Raw genomic sequence first — 26,942 nt, forward strand, 5'->3', positions numbered from 1 at the left:
TCTTATCAATGTCCAATAAGTCTTATAGACTTTCGATATTTATTTAATTTCTTGATACTGATAGTTTCAGGGTTGTCAAGTATTTCATAGTTGTTTTTGCTTCAACATTCTCGATATTCTTGGTTAGGTTTTCTTACTGACTCATACGTGGGTCAACTCATGATATTGATGCTCTTGCTAATAAAGCCATTAATATTAACATTGCATGTTTTTTTAGCAAGAAAATAATGTTTATTTTATTCTACTCATATTCTATGGTTTAATCAACGATGTCTAACCATTTGTTGAACTTTCAATGTTCTCTAGAAAGATCAATTTTCATTTAGCTATGTCCTAAGTGCAATGCTGATTGTTTTTCTAAAAACTTTATTCTAAGCAATGCAAAAATCATATGTGCAATTTTTCTTTCATCTTTTATACATCAAATTATATTTCCATGCACCTAATTTATGTGCATCTAGTATAAATTTTCCTATGCATTTTTTTATTGATTTAATGCATTGATTATTTCATGATATTATCTAAATAAATTTCTATAAATTATTATAAAACTCATATACATCTATTTATCATTAGAAAAATAAAATAGAGATAGTCACTTTCAAGGAAAAATTATAAAATATTCCATTCTCTAACAATGTCTACCTTTTTTCACTTATTATAATCACGTGTTATTAACGAAATAACAATAAATATCATGAAATAAACCATAGTTATGATATTTTCTTAATGATATGCAAATAATCCTTTTCCATGTAAAAGAGTCTTTTCATTGAATAGATAATTATTATATTACTTAGGCTGTAATGACGGGGATTTTGCCAATTCCTACCGCGTCATATTCTCCATCGTCCACGTTTCTTGCTTCTCTTGCATCAAATGGGCTTCTTGAATTTTTGGGACCTCATGGAGTCGTGGATATCAGGCAAAATAACGTGGTAGTTCAGGGAGAGTGGTGGTCGTCCAAAAAAAATTCGCCAGTATTTTGCTTAGCAATATGGCTATATGGAAGGAAGACGTAACAATGGGTAGTGAAATTGAAAATGAGGTAGAAGATGGGTATTTTCCTCCTTCAAGGCTCAAGCTAGAATGGAAAAGAGATATAGAGAAATTTTTCCATCATTAGGAGGTCTTCCTTCTTGCTTTCTTTGTAAATGAGAGGAGATGTATTTATAGCCATGAGGGGGAGCATGCAATTGACTCATTCTTTTGGCTACTTGTTAAGAGCTAAGTAATATTTATAAAAAAATACTTTTTGATTGTCTACTTTGTTGGATGGTGGCATGGGGATGATTCTAAAATACTTTCTCTCCCTCCAAGCATTAAAAACATCATGATTTTTTGTCTATTTTTTCAAAATCTTTTTTTTTTTCTAAACAACATCATATGGTGGTTTTTGGCCAAGTTATCTCATGTCTTATCTAGTTTATAAAGTCATGCCATACTCTTTGATACTTAACTTACTCAATATCATGCTTGTTCTTGTGCCTTCTTTGTCTATCGATTAAGGCTTTTGCGATTTGTCTTGCCATTACGAAATCAATGCAATCTTTGATGCATTAAATGGAATCAGAAACGCTAAATCAAATATAATGCGGAAAATATTATGATCAAGCTGTCGTTATATTATTTACGAGGCGTCTTTACTTCTTGTTGACTGGGAACATTGAGGTGTATTCTCGTGTCAGATTGCAGAATTAATTTAATGTGAGACTCGATATTATGTGCAATCACTTATGTGATAACTCAATGAGTGATTTTAAAAAATTTCAAGTCTAAACTTTTTTCTTGATATGAAGTGTTATGATGGGAATATTACAGTTCCATTAGTCATTAGGGGAGTTTTGAGGTCTCGAAAATGCCCTATAAGCGATCTTAGAGAGAGAATATGCATTTTAAAATAATTATATTTCGATAAGTAAATATTATTAATAAAAAATTATTAATAAGTTAATTTCGTGATATTCTCGTGGTCACATCAAACCTAGAATTATAGGCTACCATAAAGGTGACAAAGATTGCCACAATGAATATCTTACTCATTCTCATTAAAGTAAAAACTAATTTTTAATTTAAATTTTGTTTGACATTTGATTACTTTCCCCATTCTCACTCTCTTCTTTATTTTCCATCCTTGCTAGTTTCTTCTTTGTTTTCCTTCTTGTTTCTAATTCACATAGTTTTTCAATCCAATCTTCTATTCACATCCTTAGCTCAGGATTAGTCATCCAATGATCTCTATAGCTACCTCTCTATCATCTTCATATTTAGTTTTACAATGAGTATGAACCAATAAGGAAGAGAACAAAACCCATTACTATTATAGATTCTACAAAACATATACTTAGGTTTGAAGGAAAGAAGAATATTGATCTTTGGTTAGATGGTAGGCTATATCCCAAAAATCTTAGAAAAAATAGCACTTCACCTTTCTATAATAGCTCTCCATTGATGAGGTTCATTGGTGATGGTTATAATGGGTTTCTAGATTATACACTTAACTTGGTTGCAGAAAAGGATGTCCTTAGATTGGAGAACCATCTTTTATCAAAACATAATAGCGAGTTGTTGCTGAAGAAACTAGAGGGCTATGAATAGAGGATTCATTTGTTGGAGAAACCATCTTTTATAAAAACATAATAGTGAGTTGTTGTAGAAGAAACTAGAGGGCTCTGAATAGACGATTCATTTGTTGGAGAAACACATCAAATCTTATCTCAACAAGTAAACTATATTAGGCCTTTGAAATTGACAAAAGGCTCTTAAAAATATTGAGAGTCTCAAACGAGAAGGAGGTGGTTGTAGTAAAAGAATCCAAGTAGCAAGGTACACTTTTTTTCACTTTTAAAATGTTAATATGGCTTTGTTTATAATTATATTGTATTGATATGTGATGTTGATTTTGTTTAGGCCTCTTCTTTTATTGAATAAAAGTGAAAGTGATTCTTTAAAAGCATCTCATTTTCATTATCATCTTCTTCCTTTAGTTGTTTCAAAAGATATTTTGGGGAAGAAGAAATTTGAAAAGGCAAAGAAACAATGCTTAGAGTCATTTATAAAGGATCATTCTTTGGATACTAAGTTAGTGCAGAAGACACTAGATAGTATTGGTATCAGTCGAGATGCTTATATACAACTTTTTCAGCTTTTATAATCAAATATGAGCAAGAAGTACACAATTGCATACTTCCAAGGCCATCTATGGTTGGAATTATCAGATAAAGAGTGAATAAGAAAGTGATGGAGATTCTAGGTGAGTATTTCCATATTAAGGCTAGGTTCCAAGGCAAGAAAAGGAAGTTGTATTCAATGAATTTAACAATATTTTCCTTGACTTTTTCACCCTATAATGTTTAATGATCATATTTTATGACTTGTCACTAGAAGAGGCACAAGGAGTGGCTAGATTTGTGGTTAAACTTAATGAAAGTGAGATTCTAAAATGCTCAAAACCAGAGAGATCCTCTATTACCTTGATAAATAGAGACCTTTCATCAAATCACTACAATCGCTCAATGTCATTTGGGAACACAATATCTAGTGGTGGCTAGGAACATTCGAAGTAGATATAGAGGATTTTGATATATTGTATTGGGTTTCATTGAACACCAATGCATGATGTTATTAAGAGACAACAAGTAGGAGAAGAGCTATTTCTTGAAAGATTTGGGAAATATAAGATTAAGTGGCACATAGTTGGTGACTTAAAGGCACTCAAATGTATGTACCATGTATCAAAGGGAGCCAACTCCGGATCTCCTTACCTATTTTGTGTGTCCCCGGCCATAGAGTTGAACTCAAGTAATTAGAATAGAGCTCCCTAATCTAGGCACAACAAGGATCCATAGTTTAAGCTAGTCCTAGATATTCCTTTAGAAGTGAATGTCCATATTGATACACTTCATGCACTTTGTAAGATAATTGAAAAGCTTGTTCATATTTATATAGGGTTTACATGGAAGCTGAAGCCATTATCAACTAGAATAGATGATATAACAAAAATTGAAAAAGTCTTAACTACAATTGGTCTTCATGGTGGTAATGTTGTTATTGAACCAGATCTTCAAAAGTCTAAGGATGACAATTTTGTCCCCAAAAAGACATCTAGTGATGGAGTGAAGGCTAGAAGGTTCCTAGCTTTCATGGGAGACTTGGTAAGATAAACTCTAAGAATGGTGGCCCAACTATTAGATACAATTAGTGGAAGTCCCTTCATAATGCAATTAAGGATCACCCTAATAATGGACAAGCTCAGAAAAGAAAAACCAATGTTTGGAAAAAACTACACAAAATATTCTTTTGTTGTGATTTAAAAAAATGAAATGGTGTTGATCTCAAAGACTTCAAAAACCAATTGAACGTTTTTAAAAAGGCAACAATCAAATTTTTGGGGTAATCAACACTTCACTCACTATATGGTGAGAAGTTTGCATATGTACATTTCTTTATTGATTGACTCATATAAGGTTTTTTAATTGAATTTCTTTATTTGTAAAATATGCAACATATTTTATACAACCATGCTTCATAAATTATTAAGAAATATGGATCTCTATCTATCTAGTCAACCCAAGGTATGGAAAATCACATTATCAAGTAAGAACAAAATACTTTAGACACACAAGACATGGAGGTGGAAGACACAAAGAAAAAAAAGAGAGGTGTTCCAATGGTTCTATAGACAAATTTGGCACAAATTCAAACTAAAAGACACAAGCCTATCATGTAATATATCATCTTTGGCAAGGACTATACAAACTGTCACCCAAAGAAAAAAAGAGGGACATTTAAACTCTTGTGTAAAGAAAAGATTTTCAGAATGGCTACAGACTAGACAAAGAGATGGAAAAAGATGGCTTTCAGGAAACCCTTAACATCTTTTAGTCTAACTCTATTGCAGAAGAGTCTCTAGTTTCAAGTTATTCACTAGGTCTTTTAGAGGAATCTTTTGTTTTATCTCACTCAATGAAACCTCTACATTTTAGAAACTCTTATTTTCTATAGCCTAGAAGGAGCTTCATATTCTTGGCATCTCTTACATGGGAGAGAAAATAAGAGCCAAGAACTCCAAAGTATATTGCCATAGATCCACTATATCTAGGCATGAGGCTAAAAACTCCTTCATTGGCAAGATTGGAGAGCTTGACAACCTGCTATTATAAATTGCAATTGTTTTTTTATTTAAGCTTCTAATATAATGACCAAGTCCTTGACTTTTACCAAGCTTCAATGGCCTTGAGCCCTTGTCTCTTCCAAGAAAGTTGTCTGCATCTTAAATTTCCATTTGTACAATAAACCACAAGTGTCAATAGATAAATATCCACCAATAATATTTATCTATAATGCATAATATACTCTAATATAAACCACAATGGATATCTTAGAATTAATTATCTTCCATACCTCAAGGTTTTCATTTTCTTCAATAAGACTATTATCATAAATATTTATTGAAATTTTTGGTTTCTTCTCTAATTAAGACTTCAGTTTCTCTTCATACCCCATGTCATCAATACCAAGTCTCTATTGAATTTGTGAGAACTTTTCCTCTATAGCCCCACCTTTTCATATTCCATGATCTGATTAATACATGAATGCAAGGCTGTAGAGTTGTCTTGAAAATTCTCTCCCTCAACACATCAAGACTTGCAAGAAATTCCTATTAACCTATAAAATTCCTATCATTTCAACCCCATGCTGCAAGGATGGCCAAGTAGTAATCTTCTTGGAGATAAAAAATGTATTGAATATCATATAGCAATACATATCTCTTTTTGTTAATGAGGTAATTGGGAAATGTTGAGACACATTCAAGAGGACCTGTTTCAATCTTTGCACTCTGAAACTCTATCTCCTTTTCTTTCACTTTTGTAATGTTCTCACTTTTAAACAAAGCAACATCAAATCCCTACACTAATTGGTTCTCAATATCCTCTTGAAACATTTTCCCCTTCTCTTCAACCTCTTATCTTTTCTTGCAATATTCTCTATCTTCTTCACTTGTATATCTAAAGAACAACTATACATACATTGAACATATATAAGAAATCCAACATCCTTTTGTACAAGAAGACATTGATGCTGATTCTAATGGGGCAATCGGCTTCCCACTTCTTGAATTCCTCGTCAATAAGGCTAAACCTTGTTTGAAAAGTTGATCTAGAAGCATTGCTTATTACGAACTTATTTTTTGAATTTTCTTTGAATCTGACCAAAATTTTCACATAAATTTGATGTATGAAATGCGAAAAGGCATATATCTACCTTATTTAGAAGTTCCAGTTTACATTTCATACATCATGGAGATGCATTATTTGATGTAAATTTGAGCTAGAATGATAGCATAGCTTTGATGAATTATTAAAATTTAGTTTTATCATTTAATAAAATGACTTATTGTCAAATAGTAAATATATAATTGTAGTGGGATTGAGACTATCTAAATAGTGTTTGTTTACCACTAAGTCATTGTCAATAACATTATATCAAAGATTTGGAGATTTATCTTAGTTTTGAGTTGTTTTTTGTTATATCTAGAGATTTTATATGGCTAGAACTAAGGCAATTGCAAGGAAGCAAAAACTTGATCCTAGAGGTCTTGCTTCAAAGATCCATAAGTCTTCCAAGCCTTCCAAACTTACAAGGAAATCAAAGCCAAGGAGAAGGTTTTCATAGCATATTAGATGCCTAAAGGAGATTAGAAGTGCAATGAAGGCTCTGGATAATACAATTTCAAAACTTCATTTTCAAAGGCTTGTCAGAGAAATTTGTGGACAAGTATAGTCTTGATAGTTTTAGATCGATAAGGGCAACTCAATTTCATTCAAGAGACTACATAAGATTTTTTAATTAAGATTTTTCAAGATTCCTATATCTATGTTTCTCATGCATATAGACTTAGACTTATAGACAAAGACATGATAATTCTTAGGAGGTTGAGATACAAGTTTTCAAGGATCCTTGAGTCAATCCCACTTTTTTATGTGAAGGCTTTCAATATTTAAATGTGCCTCCATAAAGAAAAAAGAAAGGTGATCAAGATCCTAAGGTTGAAGATGTCACCCATGCAAAGGACACAAGACTGAGAGAAGACTACATGAAAAAGAGGAAAAGGCCATAGAAGAGCAGGCAAATAAATGGAGGAAGTATAGAATAAAGAAGGCCGAAGAAAAGGAAGCATAGCAACTTCCATGTTTTGAAGAAGATCTATCTACCCTTCTTGAAAGGGCTGATCATAAGGGCTTCAATGTCTGTTGCTTTTTACCTAGTGATATTAACAAAAGAACTAATATGGTATTTTTTGACTCTCACCGTGTTTAAATCCTCAAAAGTAAAATGAGAGAATTAAATGACTCTATTCTTCTTGCTGGGATGTGGTATAATATACCAACATTTTTTTTAGCTCATTATATTTTTCTAGCAATTGACTTTCATGTTGATACTCACTATGTCCATTCCTTTATTAGGTGTGTAATGCATCAGCTTCCCTTTGATATACAATAAAAAATTGAGGTTCGTGATCCATCTATCTCATAATATATGAGGAGTAACCTTGATGCAAGTGCATTTGATCATTGGTTTAATCCAATTGAGTTTGAAATTTTGGAGATTCTTCTAATTCCATACAATGAAAAGTACGTAATTTGATAATCTGTTAGATTTTATGAGGTTTTGTTTTGCCAAATGATTGAAATATAATTATTTTTTGGTTCTCATTAGAGCCTAATTGGAATAGACTATATGGAGAGGTAATGTTTTCTCATCAATTTTATGAAAGAAATCCATGGAAATGCCAAGTTGTAAGTTATATAATCGAAGGCCTCCTTGATATTTTGATTTTCTTTTAAGTACTTTAAATATTTTTATATTTTTTTACAAGTACTCTAAAATTTATTGTCTCTTTGATATAGAGCTATAAAAAGATTTATTGAAGTGCTAAAGAAAAAGCCTCCCATGCCTTATAATTTACTTGCAACAATGCAATATAGACAAGTTGCGATAAGATCTTGATTTGAATGATCAGAGCAGAATAATAATTATTATTCTATAAACTACTATAAACAAGTTTCATAGTTTTACTTTATATTGTTAATTGCAGTGTCCTCATCAAGATGATAGTCACTCCTGTGACTAGAGAGTAATTGCAAATGCTAGAAGATTGGTTAAGTTTATTTATCTCAATGATGATAAATTATAAAGGTAATGTGAAATATACTAAAATTTAAGATAAAGGTTTGTTGCAAAATAGTCCATTGATGATAATAATATAGTCCATTGTAAAAAATAACAATGAACTAAAAATATTTTCTTAAAAATGTATGACAATTTAGAAGGGATTGCTATACAGGTGAGTGTGTTTGGTATATAAGAGCAAAGGTAATGAAGTACATAATAGTCAACTTTATGCAACCAGCAAGAATGGACAATAGTGGGGGTTTAAACATTGAAGGAGAGGAGGTGCATGTAACTATGGCAGATGAAGCTATGCCTTCAATACCAAAGGCAACCAAAGCATCAAAGAAAGGCAAAATGACTCCTAGTAGAAAGGATGTCCCTTCTCCCAAGAAAAGTTCTAAAAAAAAGAAGTATCTTTGTCTCATTGCTTATAAGCCCTTGTATGTATAAGTCCTGGATATAACTGAAAAAATTTAACAAAAAATTTGTGCATGTATTTTATATTGATAGTAAAGAGATATTTTCTTCAATATCCTTGCATTGTATATTATTCTCTCTCCTTTTTTATATCAGTAAAAAATATGTTACAAATATTTATTAATCAAGAAGTGGAATCAAATGATATATACCTAAGTGGATATAATATAATATAAAAACTTACTCGTTTGTTATTAAGTTGGAACACAAATAAGCATGGTAGTTCAATATCTTCATTCTATAAAGCCATCCTCACTTGATATAGTGTACATGATGATCGAACCTTTAGGATTGCAATAATGTCCTCATTGAACCAAACATTAAGATTCACTATGGGACCTTTGCTAAAATTATCAAGATTTGGATCTAAAATAACCAGACTACCACCAACATAATGCCATCTACTATAATAAAAGCTAAGGATAAAATTTTGAGTAGCAATCATATATTTACAAGATATAGATTCTTAATCTATCTTACATATAATTTTCATTTTGTCCTAGTGTTCCATCCCTCATAAAAAAATTGTATAACATGATTTTATGTCAATCTCTTCATTGAAAACATGGCCTTTGATATTCTTATCTTAGCATTAGAAAAGAAGTCAACAAATATATTAATAGGCATGCATAAACTAACTTTACTTAGATTACTTGAGATATTAAATTTTAATGCTCTCTCTATCTGAGAAAAAACTTTTCATCTATAGCCCTCACTAGTAGCTAGACTTGGAAAAGGCCACTCAAAGCTTGAAAAAACAGCAAAGGAAGGGGGGATATTAATCCACATTGGCTGCACTACATGGGGACAATATAAGAATGTTCATAAAAGAGTATTCCATTCTCTATAAGCTCTGCCTTCTTTCTACATTTGTACACATTTCTTCTCCAATTGAACCATGCATAAGATTAGTAACATCAACAATAGACTCAACTAGTTGCCATTCCTCAAGATTAGAGGGATAGACATCTACAAGAAAGACAAATAATGAAAAATGTTAAACCAAGTTTAAGAAAAGAAAGACTTTAAGAATCAAATTCTTACAATTTGGTCTATGCATTGGAAGATTTGAAGTTCAGGTTCCAAATATAGCTCTCTATGTATATAAACATATTGTACTAGTACCTCGTTTATGCTATTCTTATTTACTCCAAGCTTGAAATATTTAATTCTACCCTTCCAAGTAGAGATGAACGATCTCTCATATCTTCGACATTTCCCATGTTTTGCATGTTGCAAGGTGATCCAATTGCCTTTGCTAATGATTGTAGGAATCCATCTTCCATCTTTTTGAAATGAGTTAAACACTGATATGGATGTGGTTTGGGAGCTTGGATGCCTTATTGAAGGTTGAATTTTTATATCTATGGTAGAGAGAGAGAGAGAGAGAGAGAGAGAGAGAGAGAGAGAGAGAGAGAGAGAGAGAAAACTCCGCTACCACAAAGGAGGGAAAAAAATAATCCCAAACTTTTTACCAATTTGAATTTATATTAAACCTTTCATTATCATTAATCTAGACATATCATTAAATAAAAGTAGTCCATATTATATATCATTAATGCAAGAATGCCATAATCATGAATATAAGTGGCTAAAAATAGATATTGACAATACAAATTTATAATATTATATATGTATATAGTTACAAAATGATTTTTATCTTTTTTAAAATATAAGTTTTGTTACGGAGGCTTTGCTCATATTGGTGTAGAGCACTCTCTCTCTATCTCCTAAAATGCATTTTCAAGACCTCAAAACTCCCCTAATGAAAACCACTCTCTATAGCACTCTAGATAGGGTGCGATGATATGGCTTTCCATAATAGCCTCAAATCGTAAGAGACAATTGTTTCTATTGATCCTTCTAGAGATAGTAGGTAGAGGTACTTTGGTCTTGAGGAAGGTTAGCATTTTCTTAGACCATGTCCATGGAGAATTAGGTGGTCTATCTACTAATACTACAAATAAGTGGGCATTTGGAAATTTATCATCAATATTGGTTGATGCTTCTCCAAAATCTAGTCGGGATAGAGAGCTAACAATCACACGTTGAGCTCCAAGCTGATGTATCACTTTGTATTCAAACTCTTGTAACATTAGAATGGTGTCTAAGTAGTAGGGAATATGAAATGGATCTAGAATGGTGGTAGCATTGAGTTAAAAGTATTTGGTATACATTCAACTACTATAATTCTCTCATGGTTGTTCTTTTTCATGTCTTCAACAAAGAGATATTTGTAGTAATTTTAAAGAAAAGTATTGATGTTGCTATTATATCAAAGCTCCCATGAATTTTTTTATCACACTATTGGATGGAAAAAAAACACAACACATGAATTTGTTGATCACACTTAACACATCACATGGTTCCATTCCACTTTTAAGACATCAACCAATCAATCTATGATATGAAAATTTCTAGAACAAGATATCATGTAAGAAAAAAAAAGCGAGTGTTTTTCAACCTGTTTTGGAACTTTAATGAAAAATAAAGGATTGATGAAATTGTGTGCGTCGCGATTGCAATCTACAAACAGAAAATAGCACTTTGAACAGAGAGAAGGAGTGATGTGAAACCTTTCTAAGCAAGTGTCTTGGAGTTTTACCCCCCTTTTGGAGCCAACGGAGAGAAACACAATTGGTTGCACACTGGTCCAATGTGACTAGAAGGACATTTGAGCCATTGAGAAAGCTAAGCACCACAAAGGACTAAGTATAGCTACATTCGAGCTTACACAACTAACTAGATCAATAAGTCCAAGGTATCCACATTTTTTATCACAGAGGCATATCAAGTGTTAGCTATATATAGACAAACTATATATAGCGCCCCTATATATAGTCTGTCTATATATAGTGCCCCAGGTCCCCTCTATATATTCCTATCATGTGTGCTCAGTTGACACACTTCTGGGGTTCCACTTTCGGTGTCTCATATCTCTCTTCTCTCCTCTCTTCCTTTCGTCTCTCATCTTCCTCGCAGTTTCCTACATCAAGAAAAGGCCAAGAAACATCCACACATTGTGCAAGATGAAAATGGAAGTTTCAAAGAGAGAAGAATACTAAGACAACCACTTAAGAAGACGTTGAGAGATAAAAACTTTCGAGAAAGAACAATTGAAAACTCCAAAGAATAGAGCATGAACACAAGGAATTTATTTTGCAAGAAGATTCAAAGAGTTTTTGATTTGGATCCACTAAGAACTTGACACTTTTTTGACACACTTACACAGCCAACTAGACTAAGAGGTTTACAAGTTCTAACACTATATAAGTTAACAAGGAAGAGAGAATATTCCCATCAACCAATTCATTCATATTATGATAGAGCTAGCAAAACATGGCCAAGGCTAGTGGGGCCAGATGAAGACCAAAAAATTCACAAAGACTCACCTTAGATGCATTGAGCTGCCTTGGTATAACTCACATGTATCATAATTGTGGTAGAGACGATGTGAAAAGATAGGAGAAGAGAAAGCGAGCTTGAGTGTAATATTTCCACACAATAAAAGTTAGTTGGTTAGTTTGAAAGTTAGTTAGTCAATTAATAAGTTAGTAATGTTACTAACTAAAGACTAGCTAAGGTAAAAACTAACTAATATTAATAGTTAAGGATTTTATTTAATTAAAAATATATGTTTAAAAAATTGAGAGTCGTAAATCCGATATTTTTCTTAGATTGACAAGGATTTTAGCCACCCTTCACGTAAGTTACAACTTGAACAAGACTTATGAGCTATATTAATCGCTAGTATTAATGTGTATAGTTTGGATGGTCCAAAAATATTAGATTTTGGAAAAAACTAGTATATTTTAGATATTTTAGATATTATCCAAAAAAAAGATATGGAGATTTCTAGAACTGGATGTCATTTAAAAGAAAAGGCAAGTGATGTTTTAGTTGGTTTTGGAGATTTTATAAATAAATAAATAAATAAAAGTGATTGGTGAAATCGTGCGTGCCGCAATCGCAGTCCACAGACAAAAAACAACACTTCAAATAGAGAAAAGAAGGAGTGAGCTAAGAGCTTTCTAATCAAGTGTCTTGGAGTTTTACCCCCCCTTTCGAAGGCAATGGAACCATCAGATTTATGATCTGAACAACAGATCACTGATCTTTCCAAGATCCCCTCCACAAAGAGCTCCACTCCTCAGCCACAAGTCCTCTTCTCTAATTCACAATAAATATGAGGCATGGGGAGGCACAAGAGAGCATAAGGAGACCCCGAGAGGCTACGAGAGAGAGGTAGAGAGAAGGATACCCCTGCAAGAGATTGAGAGAGAGAGAGAGAGAGAGAGAGAGAGAGAGAGAGAAGAGTTACCTCGAGAGGCTGCACAATTCCCTCTATCTAGATCCTCACCTTAGCCATCTTCTCCTACACTCTCCCATCTCAAATCTATTCTCCCTTCTTAATCTTTTGACTTGCGGACAATGGCCCCCAAGCGAAGAATGTCACATGCGGATGGCAATCCCATAACCAACAACGAAACTTCCGGCGAAGGCATCACTATCAATCCAACTACGGTACCAGTCGTAAGTAATGTATTTCCAAATTCATAGATGCCTGTCTTGATTCTCGTATGAGATACGTTAGGCCCCATACTATGATGCACGAGTATAGGCCATTGAAAATGATAAATTTCATCTCACCTACTCGAAAGATGGAGTTTGTGAAGTGCATATATCAAGGGAAATTAATTGCACCTAGTTGCATATGACTTATTTACTAGTAGAGAAATTACAAGGAAGAATTAGTCAAGGGTTATGAATGGTATAGTCATCCAAAGAATGACATTAAAAGATTGTGCATACAAGTGCTAGGTTAAAGCATAGTCAAGGGTTATAAATAGTATAATTGCTAAAAGAATATGAAATTAATAATCATGAATAGAGAGTACTAGTTTAAAGTTTAAATACTTCAAAAGTACTTAGCTTAAGAGCCCAAATATTAAGAAGAACTAGATTCTAGCTCAAGGCAAGGCCTGCTGGTGTCTAATTACTTGAGATCATCTTGCACTTATCTTATCAAGTATTTACACGTTATGCCTATAACATGTTTTGATATATGAGAAAATTTTCTTGTTTGCCTCATGACTTGACTAAGAGCTAGTACAAGAAATTAATCACAAGAATTAAAACTAAGATGTTTTGAGATCCGTTGGATAACTATAATCCAATTCAGGGTTGGGTTATCGATCAATGAAAGTGACCTATAGAACTTACATCATGAATAGTGTTTGAACCCTTAACATATGCCTTAGCTGAAGGAAGGAAGTGTTAAGAAACATTTTGCATAGTATCGCTCTTAGATCCCAAGGGGAAGAGCAAATATGCAATGGAAATGTTATATAATCTATTCTTGCATTGTTTGGAAAGAGTACAATTGGTTTTTTTTGTTGGTTGATGGAACAACATCCAAAATTCTTTTACATTCAAGTGGTTGTTGATTTGTTGTTTGGATGATTATTCCAAGTGCTTGTGATTTATGGTAAATGCATGGCAAGGGTCTGTGATGACAAGTTGCCATGGAAATAAAGGAATGTTTTCTTGGAAAAGGATATTAGGACTGAATGCCTTGTTTGTGCTTGATTCTTAAAGGATTTAATTTAGGAAGGATTGCGCTAGGCTACCCCCAAGCTAGCAGTGAGACCCTACTCCAAGGGGGTCATGATTATCGCTACCAGATGCTTGGACCCTAGTTCCATAGGCGAAAGGTCTGTCAGTAGAGATAGTCTCGGGTAGTAGGAAATGCATGTGCCAGAGGGGGGCTCTAGTTGTAAATTTTTCATTGCTCCCAGAATCTGACGAGCCCCTTCGTGACCCAAGATGGGAACTTGGAACCCCAAATACTAGTTACAAGGGTGGAATTTTGGTGGGTAGAATACCCTCGCGAAATTCTGTGTATCTTCCGCTGGGTCGATATGGAATTTGTGGTGCCATGTGACTTGGACCTATTACTTTGGTTGGATAGAAAGGATATATAATTTCTCCTGTATGGGCGGGAGACAAAGATTAACTTAAAGATAAGTTAAGGAACTTGTTTGCCAAAGGATTGCTTCCTCTGTTTTCGTGTATATGATGTGTTGTAAGTTATGCGAATAAAACCTATTCCTAAAAGGCTTAATTAATGAAGCTGATTTTAAATGTCGCACATAAATGTGGTAGGACCTAATTAGAAAACTAAAGCTATCAAGGGAAGTGGATGGGCAGACCCCCGATGGGTTTGTCCTATGGCAGGGTGGTCCTAGAGAACTAGGAGGCTTCTCACAAGATTTTACCGTCATTTGACCTTTAGAAATTGTTGGGATAGAACCCCGATTCATGCTATTTTAGGGGACCGGAATGGGACTATGCCGTACGAGCAGAGAGATTGAGCGATGCATCCCTCTCGTTTCCCATTCTCTTTGAACCAAGTGCGGCATGGGTCTCCTTCAGCTTGGGTATCTCTACGTAAAGTAGGATGTCCAAGATCCGACGCTAGAATGTTGTTAGGAGACCTTGGCCACCAGGAGCCCAAATTTCAAGTCAATCCTAGTGGGTTCGGCCGTGAACGTTCCGTTGCAAGGTGGATTCGGGAAACCCTAGGCGACAAAATCCAGAATATTCCATGGGAGTGGTGGGTAGCAATGCTTAGATTTGGTTCTCAATAGACCACTAAAAGCGTGCCTAGAGAGCCAATGGGCGGGCACCTTACATTGAGCTCTTGTAAGACTACATACAAAGAATGCACCCAAGATAAGAAGTTGAAAACCCTATTTTATTCTTCTTCGTCTTCTTTTTATTTAATTCTTCTACTTCATAAATAACAATCTACAAAATATAAATAAAAAATATAGCATAATTATTCACAAATGGTCCCATAGTGTAAACATGCTAACTAGTAAGATGACTAGATAGATATCCCATAATTCAAGTAGTTAGAATGACTTATGTCCAAATATAGACTAATGCAATAATGGGTTGTTTCTTACTACTATAAGTCATAACCCCACTTCCAAAGAAAAAGAAAAACACATAAGCACTAGTAAACTTCATGTCAAACATGCCCACATTCGAGAGAGTGAATCAGCCCACAATATTATCCTTGCCCCGAGTGTGTGAAATATCAAAGTCATAGTTCTGTAAGGTTGCCACCCATCGTCGTTACTTAGGAGTCAAAGTAGAATAAGTCAAGAAGTACTGGAGGACTCGGTGGTCACTTTTTACTTAGAAGCGGCTTCTGTACAAATAGTGGTGCCATTTCTTGATGGCATGGAGAATGGCCAACATCTCCTGGTCATATACATTCATTTGCATTTCTTTCTCATCAAGCTTGCAGCTCTCAAAAGCAATCACACCATGCTCTTGCAACAACATTGCACGAGTACCCCGGCCACTTGCATCACAATGAATGGTAAACAACTTAGAGAAGTCAGGGCAAACAAGGATGGGGGCTGAAGTAAGTGCACCCTTTAACTATTTGAAGCTATGATCTACAGTGGCATCCCAAAAGAATTACTCCTTTTTCAAGCGATCAGTCAAAGGTGTTGCAATGGTGGAATAGTGCTTAATGAAGCATCTGTAGAATGAAGAGAGACCAAGGAATCCAGCAAAGAAGTCGTGGTGGAGGGAGTGGGCCAGTCTGTAACACATTGCACCTTCTTTGGGTCAGTCTGTATACAATTTTTTCTCACAATGTGTCCCAAGTACTCCATAGATGTCTGCATGAATATGCATTTGCTCTCCTGAGCAAAGAGTCGATGCTTTCTCAATATGTCAAACACCCTCCGAATGTGCATCAACTGCTCCATGGATGACTTGCTGTAAATGAGGATGTCATCAAAGAAAACAAGCACAAACTTGAACAGAAACAGTTGTAGGATTTTCTCATCATGCTCTGAAAGGTGGCAGGGGCATTAGTCAACCCAAAAGGCATCACTAGAAAATGATAGAATCTACGATCAGTCCTAAGGGTCATTTTGACCTCATCTCTTGCCTGCATATGGATCTGATGGTAGCTAGAGTGCAAGTTAATCTTAGTGAAAAAGCATGCCCCTTTCAACTCATCTAGCAAATCATCAATCCATGGGATGGGATAGCAGTTCTTCACTGTAATTTTGTTCAAATATCTATAGTCAATGCTCATGCAAAAGGAGCCTTCTTTCTTTTTGACTAAGAGGATGGGGGATGCATAGGGGGAAGAACTCGACTCAATGAAACCCATCTCTAACAACTCCTTCATTTTCTTTGCAACCTCTTCATGCTCACACTTGGAGAGTCTATAGGGGGGTTTATATGGGGCTCTAGGTCAAGTGGGTGGTCCACTTGTCTCTTACGAGGGAGGGATGTAGGCATCTAAAATAGGTCATTGTATTCCTCAAGTAAGGCTTGCAAGGCTGAATCATGAGATACTGCAAAGGGTTGATCAGAATTGTCCTGATTTAATTGCAAAACAAAGATTTGTGAGCATTTATTAAACTCTCGTTTGAGTTGCTTTTCTGTAATGAGCTTAAAATTAGTATGATCCTACACTCCCTCTAGGTGGATAGGCTATCCATGCATCATAAACTCCATGTAAAGTTGAGAGAAGTCCATCGCAATCTTCCCCAATTGTTTCAACCAATCACAGCCCAAGACAATGTCAATGGGGCCCATATCTAGGGCAATCAGGTCAACCAGTACCACATAATTTTCAGTCAAGCACAAGGGAACTGCAAGACATACATATGCGCTAATTTCATCTTCTCCATTTGCTACTTGGACCTCCAAGGGGTGGTGTAATGCCATAGGGGTGCATTTCAACTGATCAATGGCTCTTTTATTGACAAAACTATGAGTGCTTCCACTATCCACAAGGATAAACACATGCTTTCCATTGATACTGCCTTGAATGTGAAGGGTACTGAGGCTGTGGGAACTCGTCCAAGTGTCCAAGGAGATCAAGAAAAGGGAAGTGGGAGGTGGATGGGATGTCAAATCAAGTATTTGTGATGGAGCACCGCCCGGATCAAAGGGAAACCCATCCTCGGGATCATAGAACTGCTCATAATCAACATTCTCTTTAGGCTCAGCCTGGTAAATGGGTAGGTCATCCTCCTCAGTGTGTCAATCTTCCATGACATACATGCTATGAACTTTGACCTTAGCTATCTTGTATGGACATTTGGAGGCATGATCAGTAGTGTACTTATCTCCACACTTAAAGTATAGGCCCTTTTCCTTTCGTTCCTTCACAACATCTGAGGGAATGAACCGTTGGTTATTGGATCCTTGGTATGGTGAGGCAGTGGATTGTTTATTTTTAGCATACCTATTTTCAACATTAAAGCCCGATGCTGGCCCAAAAGTGCCCATTTTTCTTTCAGCATGGAAGGCAGGGTAAGTGGGTACTTTAGGGCTGTTATTAGGCATAGAAGTGCCTCGAAAACCACCTCCCTATGGGGCTGATCGTGAAGGATGTGGGGTTGTCCAACATCTTGTTGAAAATTCTCATTTTTACGATACTTTCTTGCATATCTCTCAACCAATTCAATTGCATCAAATAGTGTGGTAGGTTTTTGGGCCATGACATCGGCCAATAGGCTCGGTTCCAACCCATAGATGTACTTGTGCAATTTAGCATCGTCACTAATGCTCTCCACATACATGGTCAAATTCATGAATTGATTTGTGTATTCAGGTATAGGGAGGTTGGTCAAGAGTGTACCATCATCTTGTCAACCGTTCTTTTTTCACAAGGGACACAAAAACTTGGACCATATGCATTTTAAAATCTTCCCAATCAATGAACTGTTGATTTTCTTGATTGATATAGCACCACTATGTGTGGGCAAACCCTTCTAAGTGGAGAGAAGGAAAAAGTATTTTCTAACCATCAGTGGGGGGGGTAGATATTGAAGTAGGACTCAACTTGGACGTCCGTTCCTTCAAGTCAAATGGTGAGGGGGATTGCCCATTGTACTTTGTTAGGATGACATTGTCATGTAGATCATAGGGGCCATGCTGCCCATGAAATTCTTGTTGTCCATGTAGCCCGTGGTGGCCATACATGCCTTGCTGTCTATAGATCCCTTGTGGTGCAGTAAGCCCATGTTATCCATTATAACCATGATTTCCATCATTGCCAAGTTGGCCATTTGTACCATATTGTCCTTGATGGGGCTAATTCATATGGGGTGCATGGGGGTTCCTAGGTAGAGCGGGGGAAATCTGACCCAAGGTGGGAGAAGGCCTCAAATGGATGTTGCCTGCATTGTGGACAAGGGAATTCAATAGGGGTTCATCATGCGTATAGAGGCTTCCCTGATCTCATAGGTAGAAGGGGAAATTCCCTTAGTGCCAAGTATACCCTATGGACCATGAAACGGTTCCTGATGTGGAGGATGTCTAGACTCATGCCTAGAGTCATTGGTCTTCTCTTGGGATGAAGTGGTCCCTAATTGAGCAACAAGAGCAGTAAGTTGCTCCAGGGTTTGTTGAGTTTTCGAGTTTGAGATACCATGTGCTCGATCGCTTCATCAAACTTGGACATCATTTGGCAGTGGTTGGTGACCATATCATTGTGGATCGTTCCATATGACAAAGATCATGTTGGCAAAGGGTGTGATTAAGAACGGTATATGGGTCCGTTTTAGGCATTTCCTCCTATATGTTACCATGGTAATCTTGCGCCAAGCTTGGTTCCTCATTCATGGAGATCCGAGAGTCTCTAATCTCCATCTAGATTTCCTCTTGGGCCTTGCTTTTGCCTTTCTAGCCAGCCATCTGGATGTAGTCCACACGACCTGTTATCAGTAAAAGGGGCGTAACTCTTTGTAGGAAACTCTGATTGATGAGTTTTCAAGTGCAAGTCTGAGGGGGCAACGTCCTCTCTGAGATGAGCTATTAACCTTTGTGACAAAAAATGATCATAATTTTATGTGATGGGTTTACTGTGCCTATCGTGGAGCGGTCTGCACCCTATCCACAGTGACCCTAGTGCACAAAAATGGACATAGCTTTCAAACCGTAGCTCCGATTGGGTACTTAGCCATGAAAACTTCATCCTCTTTAAATTCATTGATTTAAAACAAGCTACAAAGATGTGCACATGTACAAACTATGACAAGCATATTCTTCTAAATATCCTTCTAGAAGTCATGGCCTTTTGAATGTCTTCAGCTATTCTAAGTTTGAAGCTCTTTAGCATTACTCTATCAGGATTCTCCCAATTCAAGGATGTAAGGCTTGGAAATGGTAAATCCTCAATGTGTCCATATACAACTTCTCTTAATGGAACCATATATTGTGCATAATATAGAAAAATCCTATCTTCACTAAGAAAACATGTGCTTTGATCAACATAGATAATGTCTACAAATTCTTTATGAATTGCATAGAAAGCACCACTAAGACTCTCCATGGACTACCATTCAAAACTTGTCGAGATTGAAAGATACTTAATACCAATAATCCATTGTTTACTCTGTGCTTTAATGAAAAATTATATTCACATACAAGATTCAACTCAAAACCAAACTGACAATGGCTTTGTTTGAGTAAAATATTCATTTGGAGGCAAGTACATTTCCTTTTTTTTCTGCAATGGGATATTTGTGGCAGCCTTGCAAGCAGGACTGTGACCAAAAACACTGCATGTCCCTTAGTACCAAGGTCTTACATGGATAGAGAATAGTTCAAGGAGCTTGATCAGCCACATCAATAGCATCCTAAGCATATTGAGCATAATCCCAAGCACCATTGCATACCCATCAACTCTATCATTAATGCATAAGTACATTCACTACCATACATCTCCTTTGACTACATGTACTTCAGGTGTCATACAGGGGTGCCATTAGCATTGTGGGGTATCTAAGAGGGATCATTGGGACATGGGAGTGGAGCTCATGGAAGCACCTACACCTGCATACAAGTATTGGGCTCTGAATCACCGAGAGCTGGGAAAAGTTCCCCCCCGACTGGGTTGTGCACCCTTCAGGGTCTTAAGTGGTAAGGGAGGATCATCTCTTTTTTGTCTTACCACCTTGCCTGGCATCAGCCTTTTTCCTCAGTCGGAGTATACATGGTAGACATTTTTATTAGGCAATCAACATGAAATGCATTGGAAAGAAGACATTTGTCCTTTTCGTGAGATGCAAGGAATGACAAAGGTTGGGATATGGGTTACCTTAGCAGTCTAGTGACTCATTGGCTGTGCTACTTACCCAATTTACACTGGATAGTATTCATTTTGGGCTCATCTAAGATCACAAGACCAAATGGGAGTTAATGTGAGCCATTAAAATAAATTTCAGGAAGAGGTATGATGCATGCACATGAAGAGGATTGAACTATTAAACCTATGCAATCTCGAATCTCTCCAACAATGGATTAAGCTCAGCAAGTGGCTAAATTGAGAGATTAAGATCAGATTGGCATACCTCTTTAATGCTTGGAAAGACCGTTGAAGCATAGGTCATCATGGTGTCTGATTGGTCCATTGATCAAGTACGATTGTTGGTTGGGCATCCGTGGAAGAATGCTTTAGCATTCGAATGCACCAGCTGATGAAGAAGGCTCATGTGCTTCTCCCCGAGCTTGATCTTCAATAATGGGAAGCTTCAAGTGAAGCTTTCATGGCTACCCACAAAGCTCCCATGCATGCTAAATTTAATATCTTCATCCGAGCAAGAGGAATCATTCACGGGCTGAAGGGCTTGTGGGTATGAGCTCTCAGGGTTAGAGATGGTTCAGCTTAAAGAATCCATGGTTGGCCCACACTGTTCTAAACAATCCAACTACTATCCACCTTGTAGGCTGAATCTCGAGAGCAAGAGTATCAAGGAGGAGGAGGTCAGTGTGCTGATTCAGGGGCCTGGAATGGCAGAGGGAAACAAGGAAGGAAGGCTGGAGCAAAGGGGGGAGGCAAGAGGAGCAGGAAACAACAACGCAAAATGCACCACGAAGTGCGGGCTGTTCCCTGGGGTCTCTCCTGACCTGTGACCCTTCTCAATGATATGGCTTGTGGTCAGGGGCAAGTGGGGAAGGCTCCTAGAGCTTCATTTTTTCCCTCCCATGGCTGATCTGGGGAAAAAGAGGAGTTCTCTCTATTGTATGGCTATGGCAACTTACCTGAGAGGAGAGAGAAAGGGGCTAGAGCAAAAAGTAACTGAGGTTTTGTCCTCTTCCAACTCCTGGGACCCTAAACTTGGCCTGGAGTCCTAAAATTTTGCATGAAAAGAAGATAAGACCTACTATTTTAACTGTTTCACCTCTAGATATGTCTGAGTCTCCAGCCATAGCTCGTGCTTACTTCAAAAAGTTGAAGTTAATTGCAATCCTTCTTGTTGTACCTATACCTATAAGCTGAGTAACTAGGGTTTTTGGAATTTGAAAAGGAAGAAAGGGGAAAGGAGAAAAGGACCAAATCCTAAAGATCTGATACCACTTGTAATGAAAGAAGCTGAGAGGAGAGAGAAGAGCTGAGCAGAGAGAAAGAGAGTAAGAAGAAGAAGGAAGAAGACTAGAAGAAGAGAGAGAAAGAGAGAAAAGAGGAGAGAAGGAAGGAGGAAGCCATGGAAGCTGGAGATGAAGATGAAGAATATGATCTTGATAATAATTGGTTGCCCTAATCTTGGGCTCTTACACCTTAAATACCCCAGTTAGTGTGACAGGGTGTCTAAACCCTAGTCGGTGTGTATCCCGCTTGTTACATGAACTGCCACTTAGGAAAATAGTCTAAATAATATAATAATTAACTATTCAATGAAAAGATTCTTTCGATTGGAAAAGGATTATATGCCTATCACATTAAGAAAATATTGTAACTATGGTTTATTTTGTGATATTTATTGTTATTTCGTTAATGACACATGTGATTATAATAAGTGAGAAAAGGTAGATGGTGTTAGGGAATGGAATATTTTATAAATTTCCCCTAAAAGTCACTATCTCTATTTCATTTTTCTAATGATAAAAATATGCATTTGAGTTTTATAATAATTTATAGAAAATAATTTAGATAATATCATGAAATAATCAATGCATTAAATCAATAGAAAATTGCATAGAAAAATATATAGTAGATACACATAAATAAGGTGCATGGAAATATAATTCAATGTATGAAAGATGAAATAAAATTTGCACTTATGATTTTTGCATTGCTTAGAATAAAGTTTTCAGAAAAACAATCAGCATTGCACTTAGGACATAGCTAAATGAAAATTAATCTTTCTAGATAACATTGAAAGTTTGATAAATGGTTCGGACATCATCAATTAAACCATAGAATATGAGTATAATAAAATAAACATTATTTTCCTGCTAAAAACACATGTAATGTTAATAGTAATGGTTATATAAGTGAGAGCGTCAATATTATGAGGTGACCCACGTATGAGCTAGCAAGAAAATCTAACCTAAAATATCGAGAATGTTGAAGCAAAAACAACTATGAAATACCCGACAACCTGAAATACCCGACAACTGTGAAACTATCAGTATCATGAAATAAAATAAATATTGGAAGTCTATAAGACTTATTGGACATTGATAAGAATTTATCGATACAAATTCTAAATTCTAAAAAGACTTGGAAAAGCATTTGAAATCCTGCTAAGTGTGCGTTAAGGCAGGGTAGTGCATAAACTACATGCCATAGGTATAAATGCCCATATTATCTTTTAGGGCAAAAATACCAATTTTTTCATAAGGATAAAATACTCTTCAAATTCGAGAAAAAGCTTGCGGATCCTAAAAAAGGAGCTGCAAGTAGGAAGCAAAACCCTAAGATTAAGGTGGAACCTTAAAAGAGAAACCCTAGATTTGAGTGGGGCTGCTTCCCATGCTAAAAACACTTGCTGCTATTTCTTTTTTTAATTTGTGCATGCATTGATGGTTGCATAAAAAATATTAATTGTGCTTGCAGTAGTTAGATTTGATTGTAAATATATAATCAGGATAATAAGAGAAAAGATCACATTATGCCTCCCCCATGGCTAGATACGGAACCGTGCTTTAAGGGGAAATTGTGTTGTACAACAGCGAGAAGCTTTGGACCAGTCTCGAGGGCGAGATGTTGCTCGGTGAGGAATCCATTAGGCAGGAGGAGGCAAGAGTGCCGAGGGGGCTCTAGTCGTAAATCTCTTGATCGCTCCTAGGAACTGCCTAACCCTCACAAGAGTCAGGATGGGATCCTTGAGTCCCCAGTACTAGTGAAGGGACGGAAATCTTGGAGGGTTTGTTTTCTTCTGCATAGACAGAAGGGATTTTTCGATGAACGGAGGTTTTATCTTCTATGTAGCTAGAAGGGAAAAAGCATTGTAAATAACTTTGCGAAATAATAAATAAATATGTTTTGCCAAAAGATTTTTTTTCTTTGTCTTTGTGTTGTGTCATAAAATTATGCGAAGGAACCTATGATAATGGGTTAATTAATGAAGTTGCTTTCATATGTCATAACTTAATGTGATAGGTAATTAGAAAACTAAAGAAAACCATTTCTGGGAAGTGGGTGGGTGAGATCCCTGATGGATTCGTCCTATGGATGGGTGGTCCTGGTAAGCTAGGAGCTTCTCTCAAGAGATTGAATGAAATGTTAATTAGGAAAAATTAGGTAGAGCCGAGCGTTGACTTACATAGGGTTAGGTCTTAAAACCTTGATCAGTAATTATCTTAGGGGAAAGGTGCGACGGTTGTGCCAGAACTTCGTTAAGGTTCCTTGAATCCTAACTAGTTGCTAGAAAAAAGCATTGCACTCTATGATCCAAGGGTAACTATGATCGCTCCAGTCGGACAAGAAGCCCTTGTGGGACACCTCCAATGGATCTAGCCAATGCATCAAGACCTCAGTTGTCAAATTAGGACCCCGAGCTTGCAGGTTGATCCTCGAGAGGATGGCCGATACCTTCCATTACGAGGTGGACTCTGGGAAACCTAGACGATAGACCATGTGCATTCTCGCGAGTGCCGAGCGAAGCGGTCTAGGATAGTTCCTTGATGGACCACTAAAACGTGCTGCCAGGGAATTCTTAGGTAGGCACGTGACAGGATCAATTCGTTGTTCAATGTGACCATCCAAAAAATCCAATAAGCAGATTGTAGTGGCCAACTTTATTCTAACTCCATGATACCCTTACTTTTAATGAATGACCATTCTATCATTTTTATGCAATAGCAAACCAGCATCGGTAATAAGGAGTTGAAGCCATAAGGACCGTAAGACAAATATTCTTTGATTAGTTAAAGTAATAAATCATGGCATATGAGAAAGGGCTATGGAAAAAACCCAGAATCCTTAAAAGAAGCCATCTCCTAGCTTGAAGCCTTAGCTTTCTCCAAGATTTTCCTCTTGTGCTAGATTCCCTCGGTTATATGCACTAATACGATCTTGAGCAATAGAAGGAGTGGGAAGATGAGATGCTGCATGGAGAAGGGTTTTCTATCCTTATCAATTTTCCTCTCTTAATCTCTCCCTTTCCCTATTCCTTCTTCCTTTCTTCTCTCTCCCTCTCTATCCTTCTTCCTCTACCCCTCTCTCTCTATTCTCTATTCTACCTCTCCTCCCCTATCTTTCTTTCTCCCTTTCCTCTTCTCTTCTTTTTCTTCCCCTATTCTCCTCCTCTTCTTCTCCCTTCTTCCCATTCTCATTTTTTTTCTATATTTTTCTCTTACATCTCTTTTCTCCTTATCTTCTTCATCTATTTCTTCTCTCTCTTCCTCTATTCTCTCCTTCTCTTCTTCTTTTACCCTATCTCTTCTTCTCTCTTTCTTTAACCATCCCTCTTCCTTTCCTTCTTCTCCTCCCTCTTCTTCTCCTCGTCTCTTTCTTTTCTCCCCCATCTTTCCCTCCTATTATTCTCTCTCCCTCCCTTGTCACTCCCTCTTCCTCTCTCTCTCTCTCTCTCTCTACATGTCTAAAAATTTGCCAAAGGCTAGCCTTTGTAGCCTTAGTCTAAGGCTTGTATAGCTTTATGTAAAGGCTATAGGCCTTTTGTTATTCCTTATTGTTGTTGCCATGATCTCTTTCCCTCTCCTAGTGATGCCATCAAGGTGGATGATCATCACCCATTTATGTAGATTGATGCACTTGAGATAGTGATTTAATGGTTGTTGAATTCAAGAGAAAGATTGACAAGAATGATGGTGGATGAAAAGTATGGATTGAGTTGATCAAGGGCCACTATTTCTCCTTTTATTTCCTTATTTTCTTTATTTAAATATAGTAAGATTTATAGCCTTTTTTAATTCCCCCTTAAGCCTCCTTCACGGATAGGGAAAGGCTGAGACATTATGTCCACTCTCTCTCAGAGAAATTGAGATATCCTCATCTCTAAAGAACCATAGAGATTGTTGTTATTGAAGGATAAGTTATATTATAGAACTCGTGGATTAGAACCCACTACTCTTTCGCTATGCTTCTTTGATTATACAAAAATATGCAAACTCCTTGATAATTCAATAAAGTCAAAGAAAAATTTTATTGCAACATTTTATAACCCAATTATTATTGCAATAGTAGGAGAGCATTACAAGCATAGGGCTTTTTACATTTTGTGAAGAGCTTTTTAAGACTTCTAATCTCAAAGATTTCACTAGGCTTTAGGTTTTTGATATTGTGTGATTCTTGAGGAAAGACAAATTTGAACTTTTGTGGCTGTTGAGACCTAAAATGGGCCCGACATTGGCTCTAATCAAGCCTCTCTATACTTAAAGAACACACCCTCTTGGCCTCATAGCCAAGAGCGTCTAAGAGACACATTGCCCTAACCTCTATCGTAAATTTCACATTTATTTTGGATTATAATCCAACAGTTAAGCCCTCCCCACACTCCTTAGACTGAGTCCCTACATATATATAGGTGTAAAACACCTCATAAGCACAAACAAAGGAGGCACCCCTCTATTGAATGCCGCGGCTCCACTGCGGCTCTCCTACACCTCGGGGATTGGCCCCTCGATGTAGTGCTAACACAAATATCATATGCGTCACAAACTCCACTATTGTTTTCAAATGTTCTAGGAGATATAGATATTTTCCTCACTAAATAGTCCCAAGGAAACTGATCGTCTAAACCTACAGCTTAAGTATCTCACATACTCAACGTAGGTCATATGCACGAATACAATTGCAATGCATCTAGGAATGAGATCATGAGTCGTGTGCAATTCGATTGTGTATAAACCATAGTGCTCAATAATTTTATCATTTAGAAATCAGCATTGTGAGGTGCAAAGACATTTCTTTCAATGATTTTAATCTACACCTAATATGCTGCGTTGCTAAGGGCCATCACCGAGCATTCTCGTGTTGCTAGACCCTCTTAAAC

The sequence above is a fragment of the Lygodium microphyllum genome, chromosome 22 (assembly GCF_053477565.2).
Source record: "Lygodium microphyllum isolate KBCC chromosome 22, Lygodium_microphyllum_v1.1.10, whole genome shotgun sequence".
NCBI classification, from domain to species: domain Eukaryota; kingdom Viridiplantae; phylum Streptophyta; class Polypodiopsida; order Schizaeales; family Lygodiaceae; genus Lygodium; species Lygodium microphyllum.